The following is a 25,920-nucleotide window of genomic DNA, read 5'->3' on the forward strand; positions in this document are numbered from 1 at the left end:
TTTCCCAATATATTGATAGGTTCTAGGGGGTTTTTGTCTTCCACTTTTATTTCTTTTTTCTTTCCCCTTTAAAAAGTGTGTTGTTATATAGGATGACTATGGTGTAAAAGGAGTAATTCTGGGAGAAATTAAGGTGATTTCAAACCAAAAGGTGGTCAAAAATTATTATTTCTTTTAAAAAGGAAGCAAATGCTAACATTTTTTCTCTAAGCATAATCTTTTTTTTTATTATTTCAAATATTTTAATAAGAGTTCTCTGCCAGGAATTTAAAACATGAGTTTGTGAGGCTAGACTCCATTGGAGATAGGGAATACAGAACACAGGTAGCCACAGAGTTGAGGAATCTACTTGATTTGGAGCAGGATCTGAGAGTCCACTGCTTTCTGGTCAGCCTTGTGCTGCTCTGTAATCTTATATTTCTCTTTTTCTTTGTCAAAAATGTCTCCTTCTTGGTGTCTAGGATTATGGAACCTCTTCTTCTTAAAGTAAGCATCAGTAAATTGATTTGGAATTTTCACACCTGAAGGTTAACCCTGCTAGAGGTGGCAATGAGTTCTTTGCAGGGGAACACGGTTGGATGGTCAGAGGTCCAGTCACCAGTAGCAAGTCACTAGCCAGCTGCTTCAGGAAAACCACTCCTTTGTCCTTGTGGCAGCCAGTGAGCATGATCAGAACCATGCCTGGGGTGATACTAGATCGGAGTCTCCTCACGTGCTTGTTGAAGGCCTTTTTGCCGTGACTTAGCAGAGTTCTAGGCACATCCTCAGTAGAGTAATAACTAGGCATTTTGCGGATCTTCACCATTCGGTTTCCTCCATTCTTATCCCCACCAACTGGCTTTGAGATGGTAGCAGGCACCTTCTCTTTCTTTTTCCTTTCAATCTGGGTTTTGGGTGCAGTGTACTTGTGCTTGTACATGGCCCGCCGAGAATACATGGCAGACATTGAGTATCTGCCAATTCCTCTGGCCAGGACCAGGTTGCGGCTGCAATGCTCTTGAGGCTTTTTTACAACCTTCTAGGCCACATCTTCCTTTTTGACCTTTGTTTCCTTTAGTTATTTTTGAGGGTTTTTTGTCCACCATCTTGAGAGAAGGGAAAGATGGCATAATCTTTTAAAAATATACTCTCTTAGGAGCAATTTTCCAAAACTAGAGGACAAATCAGAATATATTAATTTACTTTCTCTTGTGAATGAGTAGAGAAGAGATAGTATAAAATCACTGAACCACTGAGGCTAGTAAAGGAAGCAGCTGAAAAGAAGTTGCCTATAAAGGAAAAAATATTTTACTCTATAACAACACTTATCTATCACGAGTACATTTGTATGTGACTATGTAGAATTTTGGTGGTGGTGGTCCTCAGACATAGTTAATTCTTAATCTGTTATCACACACATATATGTGTATTGTAGAAAATATGCATGCTTATATTACATATAATATATGCATGTTTCATTGATATCTTTTGTTTTTACATCAAGGAAATTTTCCAATGTAACCCACTTTCCTTCAAGAAGGTCAAAATTTATAAGGATTAAATAAAAACAATGGGGTTGGGGATGGGGGGGACAGTTTAGCAACACAAGACACACTGAAAAAGTCTTATATACAAAATTCCACAACAATAGTCCTTCATCTCTGGAAAGAAGGGAAAAAGTCTCATTTATTTCTCTTCCTTATATCCAGCCTTGGTCATAATTTCACAATATAAAGTTTCAATTGTTTTGTTTTGTTTTTAATTTTTTCAATGTATTCTTTGTGTATGTTGTTTACTTTCTGCTTAATTTCTTTGCATCAGTTCATTTAAGTCTCTCCATGCTTCTCTGTATTCATTGTTTCATCTTGTTAATACTTTTCCCAATTAATGGATTTCTATTACATTTCCAATTCCTAATCCAAAAGAAGGTTGTTATGAATATTTTGGCATATAGAGGGCCTTTTTTATTACATTAGAGTATATGTTTAGCAGTAGAATTTCTAGGTCAAAGAATGTTAGATGTTTCAATATTTTTTTATCTCTCTATTATTAAATAAGCAGAAAGAAAACAACATACATAAATAATACAATATAGAAATACTAGGTTACTTGATTAACATTGTAATTCCAGATTGCTCTCTAGAATGGCTTTATCAATTAAAAGTTACAACAATATATTAGTGTGATCATCTTTCTATGATCCCTCCAATGATGATCACCCTTATTTTTTTGTCATTAAAAAAAAAATACTGGGTTTGGGGTGAAACTTTATGTTAGTTGGCAGTTTTCTTATAATTAGAGATTATGATCATTCTTTTATATTATTTTGAAAATTCTTTGAGAATTATCTTATGAATACTTAACTATTAGAAAATGGATTTCAACCTTACATATTTCCATCCATTGCCTATAATATCATAAATATCAGACCCTTATGAAAGGTATTTTTCCCACTCTGCTTTTTCTTTTATTATTCTATTGTACTTGTTTTATTCACACAGCAATTTCCCCACTTTTCTGTAATGCCATCAGTTTGAATTCTGATATCCATTAAGATGTCCTTGTTAAGATACCTTCATGGGGCAGCTAGGTGGCGCAGTGGATAAAGCACCGGCCCTGGATTCAGGAGTACCTGAGTTCAAATCTGACCTCAGACACTTGAGACTACTAGCTGTGTGACCCTGGGCAAGTCACTTAACCCCCATTGCCCCGCAAAAAAAAAAAAAAGAAGATACCTTCATACCCCACAGATACAAATAAACATACACACACACACACACACACACACACACACACACACACTTACAGCTTCTAGCTTGGTGTTGTCTCTCAGTATATAGGACTTTCCCCATAAGGGAAGTCATCTCAGTGCACTTTATTCAATCATTGTCATTGAATTTTCCACAATAGATGCACTTTTTAAAGTACCATTTTCCATTCTTTGGCAACAAGGGAGATAAACTTAATATTGCCCAATAAAAAAAGGCAAGTTAATGGAAAGAGCCTCATATTTCATTTCCACTTCAAATATTAGTCTCAACCAGCATTTCACAAGAGGATGAGTTCCCACCAAATCTTTATATTTTTAGAGATTTAATCAGGAGAAGAACAAATTAAGCCATGTACTTAGGATAATTGGGACTATAAACAGAGGAGAAAACATTTGCCTGTTCTTTCCCTGAAGCACTGAATAAAGAGATATAAATCTTCTATTCCAGAATAATATGCTTTTCAGAACCTTATAGTTTAACAAATTTGTGCATGTGCATGCACACATGTGTGTACCCTTACACTTCTAAAAATTATTTTCCTTGACAATAGTAGCTGGGTTTTACTTTTCTAAAATAAAATTCCAGATTTTTGGAGCTATGGGCTATGTTATAAACAAGCAGGTTTGAATCATTTTGTTTCACTTTGAGATGATGCATTTTTTCTTGTCTTTTTTTTTAATCTGCCTCTGTTGGTCATTGGCATGCAAGGACATGCCTAAAGTATGAACTTCATTTTATTGATTGATGTTTTTTGAAAGAATACATTTGGAGGAAATCAGATCTGAATATGTCAATGGAAATAGGACCACTATGCCAATGGTCACAGTTTTAATTCTTAAAGAGAAAAGATGCTTGAAATGTCTTTAAATGAGCAGCATGACTTCATTTGGCTGTAATATGTGTCTTTCAGTAATATGGGTCTAACATTTATTTCTGTGTTGTCATTGGCATATATCTTGGCTCATTCCCACAACCACAAAGTCCTTGAGGAAAGGGAATACAAATCATTTCATCATCAATGGCATCTAATAGGATGCATTACGCATAGAGGATAGTCAATGAATATTTATGGAAACATTCATTCTTTCTTTCTTTCATTTAAAATGAACAGAAAAAGAAACATTGTTTGAGCACATACCAGCACTGGAACAGACTTAAGTCTAAATGCATATTCAGTTGCTTGCTACCTGGGTGATCATGAACAAATCAATTAAGATCTGTGAGCCTTGGTTTTTTCATCTGTAAAATTATTGGGTCAATTTAGAGAAGCTGGGAGGTTTCTTTTAGCACTGTATTTATTATCAGAATGGCATAGTACTATCTAAGACCTTATTCTTGAAAAATGTACTTGAGGTATGGAGCATATTTAGCAATACTATTCCAGGGGTCCATGGAATTCTGTATTATGGAAATCTAAGTAACATAACATGATAGATTTAAAGTTAGAAATGGAGTTGAAAGTCATTCAGTCCAAATTTCTTATTTTGCCTTGGTGCAAACCGAGGCCAGAGAAATCAGATTACTTTTTCAAGGTAATACAGGTCATAAATAGTAGTTCATAGACTCGGATTTATGTTCATTAAGTTCAGATTCAGTACTAATTCCACTCTACTACTATGCCTACATTCAGGGGTGTGCTATTAAATGTTTAACAATCAGTTCTGTGGAGGGGAGAATGCATAACATTCTTTTAAATTTAATTTCAATATTAAGATTTTTCTCCATCTCTTTCTTAAGTCTAAACAGTCACCAAAATAATAAAGTCTTGATTTATAACATTGGCCTATTGCTCACACTGCCCATATACTTCATTAATGCTGCATGCAGTTTTCAGGATGCTGTGAAAATTTATGGCCCACTCAAAGTATTAACAGTATGCATAATAATGACATTACATGTCATAGTATCATTCTGTAATGATAGTAATATGCCCTTTGGTCTCAATAAGCATAACGTTCTTAATCTATGCCAAGGAAAAATAGAAAGTAAAGACTATGAACTTGAATCAAAATTTCAAACTGAAGTAATGGTCAGAATGCTTAATGAATACCTTTGTTTCCTCCAGAAAACAAACAAACAAACAAAACACTTGACGTTTCAAAGCTTTTAAGGAGAAAGCTGGAGCTGAATACAGCAAGAGCATACTGGAATCCTAAAATCAAAACTAAATGATAAGAACGTGTTAAAGCAAGCAATCCCCATGTAATCACCACCACTATGATTACTTCTGCTACTGCTATGCACAGGTGTGCTTCCGTTGGCTAGAATAATATATCAGAAGTTTACTATATTTCATGAATTGACAGATGACGTTAGGACACTACAAATATAGACCACAAAATACCACAGAGAACTTAGCCAATAAGTTGTTGTACTAAAGCATGAACATTGTCATAGAACAAACCCAGACACAGCATTGATCCAAAAGGCAAACAAAAAACTTAACAAGATTCTTAATAAATGCCTCTGTGTTAAATACTCAAAAGCTCTAATCTACATGGAACTAAAAACTTCCAAAACATAAAGACAACCCAGGAAATCAAAATTACGTGGGAACAGGATGAAAATGCCATCATCTTTCTTACTCTTTCTGCTATTAGAGTATAGCTAATCATACTATAAATATAAAATTATACCCTACTCCTTTTTTTTAAGTAGAAAAATTAGCTGCACAACTGCCCATGAGTCCAAAATATTTTTAAAAAAGCAATAATAGTCAGAGAGTGACTTGTCTCTGGACTATTTCTTTGTGAACTCTAGGAAAAGAAGAAAATTTTAATCCTGTCATTTATTATAGTTTAAAAAGTGCTTCCCATATATTATTTCATTTGAGCCTGAAAACAAAATTATGAGGTAGTTTATTACAAGCATTATTATCCCTATTTTACTAATAAAAAAAAAAAACCCTGAGACTCAAAAAGGACAAGTGACTTGATCATGGACATATATTTTAAAAAATATGAGGCAAGATTTGAAACCATATTGATCAATTCACTTTTAAGTCAAGATCTCTGGGAGAAATGCTATAGAAAGTAAATCCTTACCTAAATTATTCTTTATGCTTTAAAATGAGATTTTCAATACCCACTAGGTAAAAAAATAGCCCAGATAAGACACCAACATAAAAGAGGGATTAATAGAAATGAAACTTGTTTGCAATCTTATAGTGAGTCTTCAGGATATCTCATGTTTTCAAAATTGTGGAAGGAGCCCAAGGATATCAAAGATCACCATGTTTCTTTATTGTACCACACCTTAGATTATATATGGAAGAGACATATACCTTAGCATTGCTATAATTTTGCAGAATATAAGTTTTTGTCAAATTCTCCATATGTGCCAGTTCTTCCAAGTTCAACTCCTGGCTTTGTCCTTTATTACCTCTGTGATCATAAATAAGACATTCCTGGCTTTTACTGCAAAATTGAGGGGATTGGATGAGATGCTCTGTAAGGCTTCTTCCATTGGTAATGTTTTATGATATTACCATGACATGTTTCTGATCAAAAATAAATCAACATAAGTATAATTATAGAACACTTACCATATATGTAGAGCAATATAGGGCAATGTGTATATACATATATGTGGGTATGTGTTTATACATAAATATGTACATATGTGCATACATACATACACACACAGAGAGACACACAATGTCTTTTGCAAATCAACTAGAAGTATTTTTCACTTTGCTTCAATAGTAGACAGTCTGGGACCTTATCTACCCATGTCAATTATGCAGCCTGACATGACTTTTTTTTAAAAATCCTGCTTTTAGGCTTGTATCATCTTTTGTACTATATCCAGCTATTTCAAATGTTTATCCACTAACTTGGAACTTAATTTTCGAAATACTTCAATGTTATTTAGGACAAAATCTGGTGGTGGGGGGGGGAATATATGTAATCAAGCTTGGTTTTAACAGTCAAAATAACAGAAGCATAGAATTTCAGATCCAGACAGAACTTCTGTGGCCATACAGTCTGACCTACATCTGAAAAGAAATACCCTATATCACTTAATGGTCAAATGGCCAGTCAGCCGTTATATGAAGACAACAACTAAGGGGAAACTTGTTACTTCCTGGCAGTTCATTGCATCTTTGGATAATTCTAACTGATTAGGAGTTTTTCTTTTTTTTTTTTTAATTTTCCATGTAGCAAGATAACAATTGTCTCCTCTTAATTTCAACACATTGCTCTTAATTCTGTCCTCAGAATAAGTTAAATCCCTCTACCTGCTATAGCCCTATACACCCCCCATCAATGGCATCCCCTATAAGTTTTCTCTCTTGTCACAATATAATGACAAAGCATTTCCTACTGTTGCCTAATTTAAAAAAAAATCATTCAATGACAGCATGGTGAATGTGGCCTCGCGACATGATTATTTTGAAGGATTCAACTGGTTGTATCGTTTGGAGAGAGAATTCTGAAAGGCCTGCCCTAATCTTTTTACTTTGGAGTCTTGCATTGTATAGAGATTGTAGAAAGGTGAAGACAAGACAGACATATAGGGCTCCTATTCAAGCAAAATTTTAGCATTTTTCCCAAGGTCACTGACTAAGTGAATGTTGGGGAGGAAATCTTACATTTCTTGACTGTAAGTCCATTTACTTTGTCTTCAACAGAATGATACTTCTTTTTTAAACCTACATGATGGAGTTTCACCCATTGCTAAGTGACCTTTTACAGTGGGATTTGAGTTTTTTTCTATCTGAAAAGCACTTAGAAAAGCTTTTTTTTAAATTTTTAATGGACATGACATGATATTCTTGCACTGTCTTATTTCATCTCTTTCTTTTCTAATTTCTATCTACTAGTCAAGTATTTAAAGAAAGAAGATACAAGATGTAGAAGCAAAACCTGAAGAAAATCAGTCCCATTGTTCATCAGCTTGTTTTATTTAGAGATAGTATACAAATATAACTTTATCATTTGCTTGATTTTATTTCATTTTAAGAACTTAGCAAAATGTAAAACTTCTATACTCTGTTAATTTAACTATAAATGGGCAGTTGTAATTTGATGGTATTTGTTTCCATGGAAAATTATAGCTTCCCTATAGCCACCCTATCCTAATTATAGGCTTCCAGGAAAGAATTCTTTGTATCTAGATGTTGAATCTACCTTAGCTTTCCCTTTGCCTTCAAGTTTTGAATAATATATTTTTCCTTTCTTTTTAAGTCTAATAATATTAAAGAAAATTTGTATACTTTTATAGAACTTTCCTATCATTGATAATATGACCTCGTGAAAATTCCTGAGAAGTTAGAGTTGATATTATTATCCTCACTTAACAAGAGGGAAAACAAAAGGACTAAATAGCAATTTTTAAGAACGTCACCTGTCGATCGGAAACATTCCTGTTATTTTTCAATCATAAATATTATTCTAGGCCAATCTTAACAATTCACAAACCTAGATAATTAAAACCACTGTTTGTATTTACTTTTAACAACAAAACAGCACCTATGATAATGTAAAGATCCTTAAGTCTCTTCTACCTCATTTACCATCCAACTCCCTAAGATTAGTGCTATACCCCAAACAAAATTGTTGTATAGACTTTGTTTTGAATATATTTTCTATGTTCTTATATATTCACATATTATTTATCTCCAGTAGAATATAAGTTCCTTCAGAGAAGGGACTAGTTTGTCTTTGTTTTTACGTTTCTGACCTTAATGCTTTTGTTATAAGGAAATAGCCAATGAAATAATGGATCCAACTGAAAATATAAACCTCTAATGCCTAGCACAGGACTTTTGCACATAGTAGGCACAAAATAAATGTTTTGTGAATGACTTTCTAAAATCATTTTTAGCATAAAAAGCTTTGAGCCTAAATGAACTTTAGAGCATAATTTTGTGATTTGAAAAAGGGATAAAGTCAAATAAATATGCAATCTTGAAGGTGAACATTTTGATTGATTCTACTATGGGCTAAGCAAACATTCTCACTTAACTTACCATTTTCAAATCAAAGTTGAGCCAGGCATTAAGGTTATTCCAACATACATAACTTGGTATGTATAGGACAGGGAGGACTGGATACATGGCTATTACCAAATTAGAAACCATTTCTCTAACTTTTACTGCCACTATTTTTATAAATGTTTTTCCAGTTCAGTATAATGACTCACTGAGTAATGCTTTCTATTTACACCAACCTTTTCTTCTATAAAAGAGGTTGTTTTACTGACAATCTCTTAAAATTCAACAACAATCCCGGGAAGCAGATAGATTTTAGCTATTGCTGTGTCAACTTTATAGCATGGAAAACTGAAGCAAGAAAAAGGTTAATGACATAATCTAGAACTTTTGACTTCATGTCCTGAAGACAGGATTAGCACAAATTTATCAAGCAATGTCACTGAATAACTCCAACTGACCATATTAAGAAAGTTCAAGAAACTGAAGAGAGTTAAGCTGGAAAAGACAATGCTTAGGGGTATAATGACATCTGCCTCAAATATTTGGCATGACATATCAAAGAAGGATTACATTTGTTCTGCTTGGTCATGTAGGCAACATAACTAAGTGTGATTAGTATAAGCTAAGAAAAATATTATTTAATCTTAATACAAAGGAAAATGTCCTAAAAATTAAACCTATTCAACAGTGAATTGGGTTGCCTTGGGAGATTCTGAGTTCTCATTCGTTAAAGGTCTTCAAGCAAAGGCTGATCTATCACACATCAGATATACTTTATATGGTATACTTTTAAAGATTCAAGCTGAGGGGCAGCTAGGTGGCACAGTGGATAAAGCACCAGCCCTGGAGTCAGGAGGACCTGAGTTCAAATCCAGCCTCAGACACTTGACACTTACTACCTATTTGACCCTGGTCAAGTCACTTAATCTTCATTGTACCACAAAATAAAAAATAAATAAATAAAATAAAATAAAAAATAAAGATTCAAGCTGGGTTATATGGTCACTGAGGTCACATTCCTTTCCAAGATTCTGTGACTAGACAAATTATCTCCATAGAATTAAATTCCATTCCCTTAACTTTTTTTTTTTTTTTTGGTGAGGCAATTGGGGTTAAGTGACTTGCTCAGGGTCACACAGCTAGTAAGTGTTAAGTGTCTGAGGCCGGATTTGAACTCAGGTCCTCCAGAATCCAGGACCAGTGCTCTATCCACTGTGCCACCTAGCTGGCCCCCATTCCCTTAACTTTTGTGAATAGAAATAAGAAGCTACAACACGCTGGGAAACTCAAAACATTCAGTTTGTTTATGAGTTGTTAAAGCAAACAAATTCATTGGGAAAACAATCAACATGCTATTTTGAGAAATAAAGGAGAACACTTGTTTGGACAACATGGAAAGAAATAGAGAAAAGAATGTATTAACTGTAGAATTTGATATGTGGAAATGAGGGGGGAAGCTGATAGAAAAAGCTGAATTGGCATTCATTTTAAATCCTGTGCAAACACTGAAACAACCATTAAACAAATGTTAAATCTTTTTTTCTACTTATAAATATATTATGCATTTTTATTTTTGTATCATGTTTTCTAAACCCATACATTATGAATATAACATATAGCTACATATGTACGGAACTATGATATGTATGGAATTTGCAAATCCTTTCATTGCACATTCTGTTTAATAGTCATCAGGAGCCATTATTTAACAAATAGCTGTCTATCCTATAATGGCAGGTACACAAAGGACCTGTGATTTGGGCTATTTGCCTAATTCCCAGCATGGTAACTCCCTCCATAGATAAAAATTCCATTCTACCTATAATTTAATGCATAAGACCTAGCATTACTTGAAAAAGGTAGCCCTAGGAGGATGTGAGTTTGAATCATGGGAGCACCATGAAGACAAGAAATACAATGTGGGCACCAAAGGATCTTTTATTATCCATAGTGAGTTTAAAAAAAAAAAGTTGAAACAGGGGAGCTCACTCTTCATTAATAGAGAGAAATTATAAAAATCCTTGTAAAGTGGGTCCCCCATATGGAAAATTTCTGGCATCAATCCCTTGATATGCATGGAACTTTCACCAACCTAATGAAAGCAGTCCTTTTGATTTACACCTTCATTATGCAAATTAGAATCACTATGGTCTTTCAGGCATTTCCTTAATGATTAGAAACTAGGCAACTAGGGTCTTCCAATGCCTCTGGATGTTACAGATGAGTGAATTCATCTGACTAGGGTCAAGTAGTGGTCACACTTGCCTGAGGAGATGCTTAGACACCATCTTCCAAGATATTCTCAGGGAAAATTGCCCTGAAATTCTAGAAGAAGAAGTTGAAATAGAAATTGAAAGAATCCACCGATCACCTCCAGAAAGAGATCCCAAAAAGAAAACTCCTAGGAATATTATAGCCAAATTCCAGAGCTCTCAGGTCAAGGAGAAAATAGTGCAAGCTGCCAAAAAGAAAGAATTCAAGTACTGGGGAGCCCCAGACAGGATAGCACAAGATCTAGCAGCTTCTACATTAAAGGGCCAGAGGGCATGCAAAATGATATTCTAGAGGGCAAAGGAATTGGAATTACAACCAAGAATCACCTACCCAGCAAAACTGATTATTATCTTTCAAAGGAAAAAATGGGACTTTATTGAAAAAGAGGACTTTCTAGTAATCGTGATGAAAAGACCTGAACTGAATGGCAAATTAGACTTTCAAATACAAGACCCTAGAGAACCATAAAAATTGAAGTTGGGGGACATACCTAGGGTCATGCAGTGGGTAAGTGTCTTGGGTCTAAGTCCAGGTTTTGGCTGGGATCCCCCTGGGTCCAGGGTGGATGCTTTTTCCACTGTGTCACCTAGCTGCCCCATGATGACATCTTTAGGGTTAAACTGAGGAGTGAGGGGAATGCACTGGGGGAAAGGGAAGGGCAGATGTGAAATCCTATATGAAAGAAATAGCAAAAGGCTTGTGGAGTAGGGGAAGAGATGGGGAGGAGCAGGGCAGTAAATTAATTTTACACTCATCAGAAAAGGCTCAAAGACCTTAAACTCATCAAAGTTGCCTTAAGGAGGAACTAACACAAACACCCAACTGGGTGGAGTAATCTAGTTAATCTGGGCAGTAAATAAGCCTAACATTCATCAGAATTGGCTCAAAGACGTCAATCTCATCAGAATTCCCTCAAGGAGGGAATAACATACACACTCCATTGGGTGGAGTAATCTCTCTAACACTTCAGGAAAATAGGAAGTGAAGAGGATAAAGAGAGAGGGGCAAAAGAAAAAAAGGCAGATTGGGGGAGGAGACAGACAGAATCAAATCCCTTTTGAAGAGGAATAGGGTAAAAGAAGATGGATAATAGAATAAATAGCATGGGGAAGGGAATAGGATGGAAAGGAAACAGTTAACAATAGTAATCATGAAAAAGAAAAGGGGGAAAATTGTAAAAAAAATATTTATAGCAACTCTTTGGGGTGGCTAAAAATTGAGAATCAAGGGAATGTCCATCAATTGAGGAATGATGGAAGAAGCTGTGGTGTATGATTGTAGTGGAATGGTCTTGTGCTATAGGAAATGACAAACAAGATGATCCCAGAAAAACCTGGAAAGACTCATGAACTGATATATAGTGAAGGAGCAGAGCTGGGAGGAAATTGTGCATAGTGACAGCAGTATTGTTGAATGAGCAATTGTGAATGACTTAACAACTCTCAGCAATGCAATGATCCAAGACAATCCCAAGGGACTAATGATCAAGTTTGCTATCCATCCCCATAGAAATAACTGATAAAAAGAACACTTGTGGATTGTACATATATAACCTGATTGTGATCTTGTGGAGGGGGGAGGAAATGGAGGAAGGGAGGGAGAAAAATTAGGAACCCTAAATCTTATGAAAATGGATGTTGAAAACTTCCCATACATGTAACTGGAAAAAATAAAAATAAAATAAATGTTTTTGCTAAAAAAAAAATTATGACTCTCCTGTCTTTTATGTCTTTGATCATGTCACTGATAAAATAGTGCTAAGCATACCAAGGGCAATGTCAGAGATTAAAATATCTTTCCCCCCCCAATTTATGATAAAATCATCTAATGTCTCAACCATGCTTCCTGGAAAGTTTGTGTAAGAAATCTGATTGTACCACCAGTATGAGATTTGTGCACAATTATTCAGAATTGGAGATAGGGTCAAGGTAAGGACTTATGAGCCTCAATATTGTACTGCACTCATTAGATTTTTGATAATTAAAATAATCGTTGCCCTGATTATTTTCATCATTTAAGAATCCTCCCATGTACACAGAAATAGAAAATTCCTCTAAAATGAATTAGAAATACATTTAATAAGGTTCCTTAGAGTCGCTAATGTAATTTTACTGCAACTTTGTTTCCCAATATGCATCATGTGTCTCTGTGCATGTAATAAATGAATAGCTTTTGAGATTCAACTATTTCTACTCTGAAATTAAAAATGCATTCTCACAGGACCTATTTTCTAGGCTGTAACAAAAATTTACAGGCATTTAAACATTATATTTCTTTATGCTTGGCTGAGTCAAACTGCAAACAATGTGTAGGAATGTCTTGTATATTGTTGCCATGTATCAAGAAATAGTTATCAACAATCAGTTACTTATATTCAAATAGTGGCAAATTGATGCCTTTGGCACACCACATAAGTAATTTCAGAATTGAGAAGGTTGGAGAGTGCATTAGAGATGAGTCATCCATGAGAATAACTTGGTCTACTACTATCCTCTGAGACATTGCCAGATGTTACTGTTGGTTTAGGTTTGAGAAACATGAAGAAATAAAGCAGAGGCAGATTCAATAGTTTTGTTTTGGCCTAAGGGCTCTGAGTTAGTTCAGTGTGTTCAATGATAGCTGTGTGTAAGCTGTAGAGATTCCTATATAGGAAACAATGGATTTAGAATGACAAGAGCCGTTTTGCTGAGAATTTTGTCAACCACACAACCACACAACCAGCAAAGACTTAAGGTCTTAAAAAAATGCAAACATTGGTAACAATTTACCTTTTTGAAAGTTTGGAAAGGTAGGAAAATAATGTATCCCTTGAGACTGTGGGAGATAAGAAATTCAAGATCACAGTAGCATTACACAAGATGTCATTTAAAAAACTTTAAAAGGCTGACATATTAAGTATTTTTGAGAAACAGGGAAATATAGCAAATAAAGAGTGACCTAGGAATCAGAGACCTAAAAATAATGTCTTAACATACTTCCTGTGTCGTCATCATCAAGGAATTAACTTCTCTGTACTCTGAGACAGTGGTGTCTAAGTTAAATAGAAATATGTGTCGCTAAATCACATGCAGGGATCCCTGTGGGATGGATAATGCATTGCATAAAGTGCATAGTTGCATATTTAACACCTGTACCTCAAGTGATAAGGTACAGATGAATTACATATCTATATTTATGGAGAGAAGTTCTGTAATGGAAGGTCTTCATACTAATGAAATCACAGGTCTAGACAACCAACAACAGTAGTTTGTATAGACATTTATTTATTTATTTTTTTCTTTATTTCTTTATTTAATAAAAAGTTAAGTATCAGAGACTCACCCCAGAAATAGTCTGCATCAAATAAGGAAAATTCCATTATTTCTCTGTCCATTTTTAGCAATGTTCTGAAAACTGTTTTTTTCTTCTATACCTGTGGTCTTATATCCCACTTCATTAGTATCTAATTCATGATCATCAAGACTTACTTTTGTTTAGCATATTTGTTTATTTGGAAATTTCTGTGATGCAATTCATCCCAACTTTGATTAAAGGATAAGACATTTGTGTGTGTTCAAAAATGTTTATGTCATGCTTCCTTGCATCAGAAAATGGCTCAGGATGTGGCAATATTTAGTGGGCTAGACAACCACAAAAAGGCTACAGAATTTGTCATATCATTTCAAACACATTTAGAGAAAAGCTCTCCTTGCCTCAAAGTAAAGTTACTTCTTTGCTTTGTTTGATTATGATATATTAATGCAGATTTACCAAATAATGATTATTTAGAATCTTTGCATCACTAGCATGCTTCTAAGGAATTATTAAATAATAAGAATATTTTGAGAGTTGGTGAGTTTGAAAATTTTGGCTTATATAAGAGACTTGTGATCCTGTAACTTGAAAGAATTTTAGAGGGCAACTAGTTTACTCCCCATCTTATGAATGAGAACATTGAGGTTGAGAAAGACGGAATAACTTGGTCAACATTAAATAACTAGTACATAACAGAAATGAAATTCCAATTCAGGGTGTCTAGTGTTTGTTTTTTTTTTCTCTTTCACTGCTGCACCCCTTTGCTAAGTCTTATAGATTTACTTAGGGTTTATAGAAGGTAAATAATTGCAAGAATTAGTAACTTTGCTAGCAAATACAAGTGGTCTAATTTGAACTCAGATTCTCCTGTCCTACATACCACCACTCTGATTTCCTATCCCAGACTGCCTCCAAATTACCCCCATTAATGCCATCAGCACCAGTGGTATTATCATGATCATCATCATTGTCCTCTTCTTCTTCTCTTCGTTTTTCTCCTCCATCATCATCATCATCATCAGCTCATCAGCTCATCAATATCTCAGTTATATATTTTAAGATGTTGTTTTAATTGCCCCCTTGTACAAGTAGGAAGGACAGATGTTATTATTTTCATTTTTCACATAAGAAACCAATGGCTTAGAGACTTTAGGCAATTTGTTCCCAAACAACCATCTAATAAACACAACAACTAAAACCAAAGCATTCTTATCCTAAGGCTAGTGCTCTTTTCAACATACAACTTTGGTCCTGGCTCCCCAGAGACCAGTCTAACAAATTACCTAATATTAAGATGTAGACACTACTGCCAGTTTCCATGAACATACTCAAGAAAATAGAGGCAGCTATAAATAACACAGTGCATCTCCAACCATTAAGCTTGAAGACGAGTTCAGATCTGACCTCAGACATTTACTAGCTGTGTGACCTGGGAAGGATACAACCTCTGTTTCCCTCAGTTTCCTCATCTGCAAAATGGGGATAATAATAGCATTTACCTATTAATAATAGCATCTACCTAACCAAGGGTTACTGTGAGGATCAAATGAGATAATAATTGTAAAGCACTTAACCCAGTGCCAGAAACATAGTAGGCATTTTATAAGTATTTCCTTTCTTTCCAACTATCTTCTCCATTTCCACTTTCTGCCACATATAAATTCTAGAGCTTACCAGCTTGTTTCTTCATTATCATTGCTCCAATTCTTTATTACACTAGGATTCTTCCCAACAAGGCTTCTGGGCAGAAATCTGTACTTTACTCTCCTCTTCTAATTCTGATATAAATATACAAGAAACCATGCTTCTAAGGAATATTACTAGTAGTAACTACAGAGAAACAGATCGTTTACAAGTTATAAGAAGTCTTATCAATTAACCTTGGTTTTATTTTATTTTTTGAGGGGGAAGAATGAAGGAGATGTTACATATCACTAAGTCATCCCTGTAGGGAACTATCAATTAAAAAAAAAAAAAACCAAGAAAACCAAAAACAAATAAACAAACAAAAGATTCTCTCCAAAGCCTCTCTCAAAGCCTGCTTAGAAACTTAATTATTTAGAGAGTTATGGTTTTTGTTGTTGTTGTTGTTGTTTTGTTTTTTTGGGGGGGGATGGCTACTGATAGGCCAGGGTTACATTACCAGCATGTGTCCAAAGCAGAACAAAAACCCAGTTCTTCCTAACCGTGAGGCTATCTCTCTGTCCACTATACCATTTCTTGGTATTATCTTTAATAAAATATAGACAGAAGCCTAATTTATCTTAATACCTCTGCTTGTTCACTAACTTTTCTTTGGATTTTGTTTCAGGACAAAGTTCTATTCAAAGCTTTCATACTTCATTATATCCCCAGGAATAGAGGTACTAGATTTTGTTGCCATTCATATCCCCCTATGCCTACTATTTTTGAAGTCTGTACAGTAAACAAAACAAAACAAAACAAAACAAAAAAAACCCTAAATTGGAACCATAGCTATTAATGATATTTTACCAGTTAGTACAAAGATCTCAAGGGATAATAAAATTACAGGATTTATAGAATCAAAGATTTAGAGCTAAGACAAATAAACAAACAAAAACTTTAGAGACCACCTAGCCCAACCTCCTTGTTTTACTTTTACAGATTAGGAAACTGGGATTTTGAGCTCAATTGTCCAGCAATTTTATTTATAATTCTTTGATATACACTAAAACTGAGGCATAAAAAAGTAAACTTAGAAGACAGTTCACATTAATGTAAATTCTGGAATGTGGATATGAAACAATATCAGAATAAGTGTAGAAAGATAAACATGAGGTGAGTATCTTAACTGAGACCCAATTCAAAATGGAGTCCAAGATTCAGAGTGTAACTCGTAAACATGAGCAGGACAAAGAATTCACAGAAGTTCAATTGCCAAACAAATGACTATCATTTATGAGTAAAAACCTTTGACTTCAATGAAATTCTACAAGTCTCTGAATATAGGCATATCTGACCTAATTGTGATTGAAATATTCAAACACAGACAGAACTGTCACTGTAGATTATTAAATTAATATTAGAAGCAGCTTGGCACAGTGGATATAGAGCTGGCCTGGACACCAAGAAGACATGAGTTTGAGTCCTACCTCTGACACATACTACTGCTTGACCCTTGGCAAATTATACAACCTCAATGTCCTGGGAAGCTCTATAAGACTATGAATTGCAATGAAGATGCCAACCTGCATTACTAAGAGGAATTTTCTCACCCCAGGAGTTCTGTATACCAATAAAATCATAGTTCTATTACTTATCCTTATCCCTTGTCATGTCAATGTAAAACATCTTTGACCCCCTAGATCTGCCTATTTCTATAACTTATAAATTCCCTGGACTTCATTGATTTTCTGGCATATAGCCACTTATCTGAGTTTGTTCCCTTCTCTTCTTCTCTTCACCAAGTTAAAGCAGTGATCCAGAGATGGGAATTAGGCTGAGAATCCATGTGCCTTAAACCTTTTTGTGAAAGTATTTACAGTAAATTGCTTTGTATACTATCATTAAACCCTGAAGTTAGTTCAATTTATTGTTAGCCTAAGAGGAAGATGCATTGTGGACATAAACAGGCTACAATTTACTACCAAAGTGGCATTAAAGATACCATTGAGGACATGCCTGACTAGAAGAGGAAGTAGGTCAGTCATGTAGAATGATTGAGAGACTATAGATGTAAATCTTGAATAGTACATTGGAAATACAAAAAGAACAAGAGGCAGGTCTCTAATATGCTGAATAGATAATCTATGGGAAATTCTCAGTAATGCATGCATAAAAGTCATAGAAGGTGAGAAGGCACAGAAACACTATAGGACTTATAATTGGAAGTGGACTTGGAGATCTTCTTTTCTAACTCCCTCATTTTGCAAATGAAGAAACTCAGTCATAGAGAGGTTAATTGAATTTCTCGAGATCACACAAGAGTAAATGCCATAGTTGAGATGGATTTTGTTCTAGGTCTAATTTTTCCTATTCCAGTTCACTTTCTTTTTTTTTTTTTTTTTAGTGAGGCAATTGGGGTTAAATGAATTGCCCAGGGTCACATAGCTAGTAAGTGTTAAGTGTCTGAGGCCTGATTTGAACTCAGGTACTCCTGAATCCAGGGCCGGTGCTTTATCCACTGCGCCACCTAGCTGCCCCTCCAGTTCACTTTCCATCCCATCATACCAAAATGTATATCCTTAAAGGATATACCTATTCCAGTGAAATTAAAGATCACTCAAAGTATACCACTCTTAGTAAGAGAAAGGATAATGATCCATACTATTTTTTAAGTCAGATAATTCTATTAACCAAGGTACTGAAACATAGTGGAAGAACTGGGTTTAGAGGAGACAAGTAGTTAGTAGTTAGTAGGCAATTGTGGTACCAAGGTCATGGCAGAACCACTAACAAGACTGAAGCAGACTATTTTACACTATCTTGCCCCATTCTTATAGGGAGCTAGGCAGAAAGATAGACAAAAAAGTAGATAGTTGGATAGATAGGTGGATGGATGGATGGATGGATGGATGGATGGATGGATGGATGGATGGATGGATGGATAAATAGATAGGCCAAAGGACATTGATTAAAATTTTACTGAGCTTTTACACTGTGCTAAGCTCTGGGGATACAAATACAAGCAAAGAATATAGTCCCTTCCTTCAAGGAACATACATTTTAGTGGGGGAAGACAAACATAAAAGGAACCCCGAAAAGGAGAAGAGTGCTATACATGAACTGGTAATCAGGAAGTAAAATAAAGTCTGTCTTCTTCTCAGGATAAAGGTAGAACTTATCTATCAGAGGCTAGTATGGTTCAGAGACCAGGTCAAGTTTTTAATGGTAATGAAAGCCAGAGTGAAAGGAAGCATTATATATTCAATCTGGTGACCAGGAAATGAGACCAGATTCCAGCATCGCTGGTGAGTTTTTAGATTAAGGAGGGTTTAAAGTAAGTATCTGAGCTGGAAGGAATGTTGAGCCAGAAGATTAGTAGATTATTTCACAGGGAGAGGTCTAAATAAAAAACCAAGCTCAGATTCCCAGCTATCAAGACCCAGGAAAATTGGGTAAAGACTAAGCAATTGGAGACTAGAGTTCATAAAAAGCAGTGTGGCCCCTGAGGGACTGATACAGAACTTTTATCAGCAGGAAGACTGACAATGCTGAGTAAATTCTCCCTGAAGTAAAAGGGGTTAAAAAACAAAACAAAACAAAAAATTAGAATCACAATGGATTAGAAGGAATGGGGGCATGATAGCTACTTAAGTATTTGAAGGGCTGTCATACACTGAAAGTTTTAGACTTTCCTGCATGGCACCAAGGGGAAATACTAGCAACAACAGTTAGAAGTTCCAAAGAAACAAATTTAGGCTTGAAGTAAATGTCCTTCTAATTAGAATATTCAAGAAATGAAACAGGCTAGCTATATTGGGAAGTAATAGGTTCTTCCCTTTAAGCAAAGACTTATATGGCCATTTGTTGGGGATATTACAGAGTGGATACTAATTAAGGTAGAGGTCATACTAGAAGGGTTCTGAGGTCCTTTGTAATTCTAAGATTCTGGGATTCTGGGAGCAAATAAAAGATCATAGTAAGAGTTTAAAAACATAGAAGCATAGTGAAAAGCAAGATGGAGGTAAATTATACATTGTTGAGAATTCACGGGAATTAACACCTCAAGACTACTACGAATGCAAACTCCTTAAGTTCCCCCAAATGATGCTAAAAATCCAACTTTGTCTACCTCATTGTACAGTTGTATAAGATAATGTAAGTAAGTTGGGGCAGCTAGGTGGTGCAGTGGATAAAGCAACGGCCCTGGAGTCAGGAGTACCTGAGTTCAAATCAGGCCTCAGACACTTAACACTTACTAGCTGTGTGACCCTGGGCAAGTCACTTAACCCCAATTGCCTCACTAAAAAAAAAAAAAAAGATAATGTAAGTATATAAGATAATGTATATAATTTTTACAAGTTGCAGCAAACATAATTGTATGTGTGGTGTAAATTGTCAAGTTATGATGCAAATGTCAAAAAGTATAAGGCAAGCATGGAGCCAATAAGAATTAATCCTTTCTTTCAACACCACTAACACCATACTAGAGTAATTTGTGGCCTATTTTATGATCACCTGAGTTCTTTCCCTACTTTAGTATCAGTTTGTTCTCCCCATTGTCTTTTAATAAAACAGCACATAAAGACTGCAGACTACCTGTTTCTGATGTTGAGGGGGAAAAATTAATAACATGTGACATGACCTTGAAAAAGAAATTTAATACAAGATGCTAATTAGACCAGAAAGAGCAGTTCTTTCTTCTCTAATAAAGCAACTTTAATCTTCTCAAGGCTATGTTGCAAGAATAAAACAGATAGTAGTTACCTAAGATGAAATATTTGACCTGTATAAGGCAGGGGTTCTGCAAAGCTCAGCTCTGGGCTTCTCTTTCTCCTTCTCACTCTCTTTTTTTCCCCGTGATATATAAGAATGACCCAGATTTTTTTGCCACCAAATATGACTTTTTAACATTTGCTGATAATGCTCTTCATTCTCAGCACAATTCAATCTAAGTTTATACAATTCACATCAAGATCAATTCCATATGTGACTGCACTGTGCTCTAGCAAGCATAAAAAACACTGGAAGATTTTGGAGGTTGAATTGGCTTCACATTTTTTAAGTACACAATTCCCTTTGCCATTAACGATATCACCAAGGACATGAAAAGGAAGATGGACCACTAATATAGTGTGAGTGAAATATGGCACAGAGAGAGTTCATATGTTATATTAGTCCAAGCATACCGTAAGGACGCCAAGAGGGAGGTCTCTGCAGGCTACGTGGTAGAACCCTGCTAGAAGTTACAGGAGGACATAGAGAAAAAGCATTGAAAATGAGAAGTGACCAATTGGGTGGAGTAATCTCTCTAACCCTGCAGGAAAATAGTAGGGGAAGGGGATAAAGAGAGAGGGGCAAAAGAAGGGAGGGCAGAGTGGGGGAGGGGACAAACAGAAGCAAATCCCTTTTGAAGAGGAATAGGGTGAAAGAAGATGGATAATAGAATAAATAGCATGGGGAAGGGAATAGGATGGAAGGGAAATAGTTAACAATAATAATCAAGAAAAAGAGAAAAGGGGGAAAAATGTACAAAAATATTTATAGCAACTCTTTGTGGTGGCAAAGAATTGAAAATCAGGGGAATGTCCATCAATTGAGGAATGATGGAAGAAGCTGTGTTGTATGATTGTAGTGGAATGGTCTTGTGCTATAGGAAATGACAAACAGGATGATCCCAGGAAATCCTGGAAAGACTCATGAACTGATATATTGTGAAGTGAGCAGAGCTGGGAGGAAATTGTGCATAGTGACAGCAGTATAGTTGAATGAGCAATTGTGAATGACTTAACAACTCTCAGTAATGCAATGATCCAAGACAATCCCAAGGGACTAATAATGAAGCTTACTACCTACTCCCATAGAAAGAACTGATAAAAAGAAGTAAAGAAAGAAAGACAGCATATAGCTCTATCCATGATATCAGAGCTCAATTAAAGTATGGATGTCTTAAAGCAGTGATGTTCCTAGAAATTCTGCTTCCCTTAAGCAACAAGCAAAACAATAAACATTATCATTATCGAGGTAGAAAGGTGGCACAGTACATAGATATGGTGTTGAACCCAGATTTAGGAAGACATGAATTTTAAATCCAGCCTGAAATGCTTATCAGATGTATATCCTTGGGCAAATCCTTTAACCTCTGTCCATCTACATTTCCCCATCCATAAAATGGGTAAAATAAAAGCACCTACCTCACAGAGTTGTAGAAGGAATAAAATGAGACATTTGTATAAAGTATTTTGCAAATATTAAAAATATAAATGCAAGATATCTTTATCAACATCATTATCATCATCGTCTACATCAGGTACCTTTTTTCAGGTAGAATTCTATTTCAATTTCCTAACTAATCTGTAGTTTGACTGATCAAAATAGTGATGATTATCTCAAATGAGGCTCTTTATAGCTCACAGCATCAAAAGCCAAATTTTCAGAGATATATCAGGCGATCTCTCAAAATTTTAAGCAGAATTAATTTAAACTTATAGAAAGAGAAACACAAATAAGTAGACCAAAGTCAGTATTTTTAAAGATATAAAATTTTTAAGTTTCTGGAAATATCTGGTTCTTGAAGCTTAAACAGGTTGTGTTATGTTTTCTTGTTGTTATTATTATTCTTTGCCTGGGGCTCTGACAAACATATTTTATATTAACTTGGTTCTCACTATTGTACAATTCTTTTATTCTACTCTGATTGACTATCACACTCCCTACAATGACTGTTACTAATGTTTACTTCTGTCCTCAAACTATCCCTGTTGCGTTTCTTTCAGCAGATGACCTCAGTTCCTTTTTTACTGACAAAATAGAGACTGTCATGAGCTCCCACTTTTCGCCAACTTTTCCCCTCCAACCCTTCAATATCATCCTTAATTTTTTATTCCTTTACTATAACTGTTCATGGAAAAGGTACACTTTCTTCTTTCCCAGAGCAACCCTTTCCTGTTTGTGATTGCTTGCAGTGTTCTCCTCTTTCCTCTGGGGCTTTCCCTGTTGATAGTCACTCTCCCTCCAAATCACCTAAATACTTCCATAACTCTTTATCCTTCTCTGATGGCTAAAGTATGACCAGCTCTCACCCACTATTATAAGTCCTGGATTTTGCCATCACTTTAAGCTACCATCCTAAATCCAATTTCCCTTTCACTACCAAACTCCTGGGAAGGAGAAGGGGAAGGGAGAATTAGTCAGGTGATCTATTACTATTGCTTCTATTTACTTGCTTCTCACTCCTCAATTCATTACAATTAGACATCTCATCTCTCCACTGGACTGAAACTGATCTCAAAAACAATTAAAACATTCTTAATGTTGGTAAATCTGGCATCTAGTTCTCAGTCTTCACCCTCCTTTACCTCACTGTTGCTTTTAATGATATAGACCACCCTGTTCTCCTCTATGTTTTCTTCTTCCTAGATTTTCTATGACATTGTTCTGTCCTAATTCTTCTGAATGCCTTATCACTCCTTATCAGATTCATTTTTGAAAACATCCAAGCCCCACCCAATGAGGTTGACTGAACCTTTCAGTTCTACTCACACATTACCACCACCACCATCACCATCATTTTCCATGGAATCAATTAATTATTTCAATGCAAATGACTCCCAAATACACACACACACACACACACACACACACACACACACAAAACCTGAGAAATGTTTCTCACAGAACTGTGTAATGGAATGTCATGGTTATAAATGTCTGTCTTTAAATCACACTTCTGGCACTTAATATCTATAAAATAGGAATAATAATATTTATACTACCTCCCTCTCAGTGTTGTTAAAGAGTCCAATAAGATGATGTGTGTTTAAACTGTATGTGCTTTACTAAGTTCCCATGGTAACTACTCCAGAACAGTGTAAACCTGAATTACATTCATTAGATAACTGTATAAATAACAGTCATAATTATTCAGTTTTCTTGTTTCCTACTTCAACTGACTAGACCATATTTCAAAATGCTTGGAAGTGAGGTCTGTGTTATTTATCTTTATAACTATCTACCACAGTCTCTTGTGGCTATTAACTATTTAATTACTTCTTGTTGATTCAAAATAAGTTTCAACTGAGGAAATATTAATTTCTCTGCCAGCTACAATATTGAATGGTAATATATTCCAGACAAGTAAATTCAGTGCCAGAGAAGTAAACTTTACTTAATTTGGAGATATGCAAATATTGCCACATTAGGTTGAAGGAAAAAAGCTATCAAAAATGTAATGGACCACCTAAGCAAGTGGTGGGTTCTCTCTCACTTAAGACCTTCTATTCCCCAGGGAGCTGATGACTTTCTCAGTGTGTTTTACAAAGAGCAAAATAGTTACCATAATGAATATAGGAAGTATTTCAAATCTACACACATCTCTAAAAAGTATCGATAACAGTCCCAGGTATGAAAGAGAGGGAGAGGAAGAAGGGGAAGAGGAGTAAGATGGTGGTGAGAGAGAGAGATTAAAAGTCTGGAGTATACATTATAAATGTACATATACATATACCTATACATATACCTATGTGTCTGTGATGGAAATGTCCACTTGAAACCTTTTGGGGAAATGTGGCTCTTTTTAAATAAAAGAAAGACTTCAATAGCCTTTTTTTGGGGGGAGGGCAATGAGGGTTAAATGATTTTCCCAGGGTCACACAGCTAGTAAGTGTGAAGTGTCTGATCCCAGATTTGAACTCAGGTCCTCCTGTATCCAGGGCCATTGCTTTAGCCCCTGTGCCACCTAGCTGCCCCCTCTCAATAGCCTTTTGAACATGAAATTAACATTATAGACATCTCTTCCCAATGTTTTGGATAGCTTAGTAAAAACACAAAAGCAAAAAATAACTGAAACACATGGATTAAATTTGCCTCAAAGGAAGGATAGTTAAGTAATTAAAAGAAAAAGAAAAAGATTTTTTTTTTGCCACACATCTTCACTCTTGCCCAAACCAAAATGTTTGGAAAATGTGGCTGTGGTACAACATTGTACAAAGCCAATGTCTATAAACCATGTTTGTAAGTTCTTTTGTCACCAGGAAAGCTACAAGACTGTCTACATGCTGTAGAAACTGGCTCCCCAATTGTAAAGGTGGTCTTTCATTTTTGTAAAATACACAGCATTACAGACACACAGTCATCTAGTGCTTGTTTCATTCTTGCTGTATGTCACAATAATCGGTTTATTATCATGATGGCTGAATTTTAGACCTTCTTCACATGCATGATTTTAACATCTGGCAGCTGTGTCATTCAAACACCATGCTGAGCCTTTTCGACATTTCACTCAAAATAGCCAGTAGCTGAAAACAGACTGAGGAAGAGCTACTCCACCCTTTCATTCTTATTTTGGATGTCATCTCATTCTTGGTTATGCACTTAACCCTGGCCATAAAGGTTTAGAATCCACGATACATGCTATGTACATGTTAAATTGCAGCTGCAAAACAAGGTAATTTCAGCATTTTTGCAAACATTACTTTCTAGAAGAGTTCTCGTTTTTGAGATATGGATCATAGAATTTTAAAATACTCCCAGGAGTGAAATACAATCCTTAAATGGGATAATATTTTACAACAGGTTATAATACAGTATCTTCACAATGGAAATTAAAAGTGAGACTGCTCCAGCACAAAGGATACTTTATTTGGAATCAGAAGTCCTAGGCCAAATCCCTGCTATGTCATTTGTTACCTATGTGACCATAGATGAATCTCTTAAATTATTAGGTCTCAGTTTACTTCTCTGCAAAATGAGAGGGTTGAAGCAGATAAACACTAAAAGCCTTCCAGCTCAAAATCCATTTTTCTATGAAAATCCATTTCAAAATTTATATATGACTTTTCTGAAAAAATTCTTTAATGTTGTTAAGTACAACAGCTAAACCCATTTTACAGATGAAGAAATTGATGCTCAGAGAGAGAGAAAGTGTCTTGCTCGTGATGTGATAGCTAGAAAATATTAGATCTGGGACTTGAACTCGAATCCTTCTCACTCCATTCATCACATAATGATGTCTTCTGTTTGTATTCAATGAAAAGGCTGAAG

The 25,920-nt window shown here is 35.3% G+C and overlaps 1 pseudogene; it reads right to left on the reverse strand.

Annotated features, from left to right (window-relative positions):
- Nucleotides 1-267: 267 nt before the first annotated feature.
- The window catches only part of LOC122732124, a 45,080-nt pseudogene continuing 19,427 nt past the window's right edge, over nt 268-25,920 (reverse strand).

Source organism: Dromiciops gliroides, chromosome 6 (assembly GCF_019393635.1).
Source record: "Dromiciops gliroides isolate mDroGli1 chromosome 6, mDroGli1.pri, whole genome shotgun sequence".
Taxonomy (NCBI): Eukaryota; Metazoa; Chordata; class Mammalia; order Microbiotheria; family Microbiotheriidae; genus Dromiciops; species Dromiciops gliroides.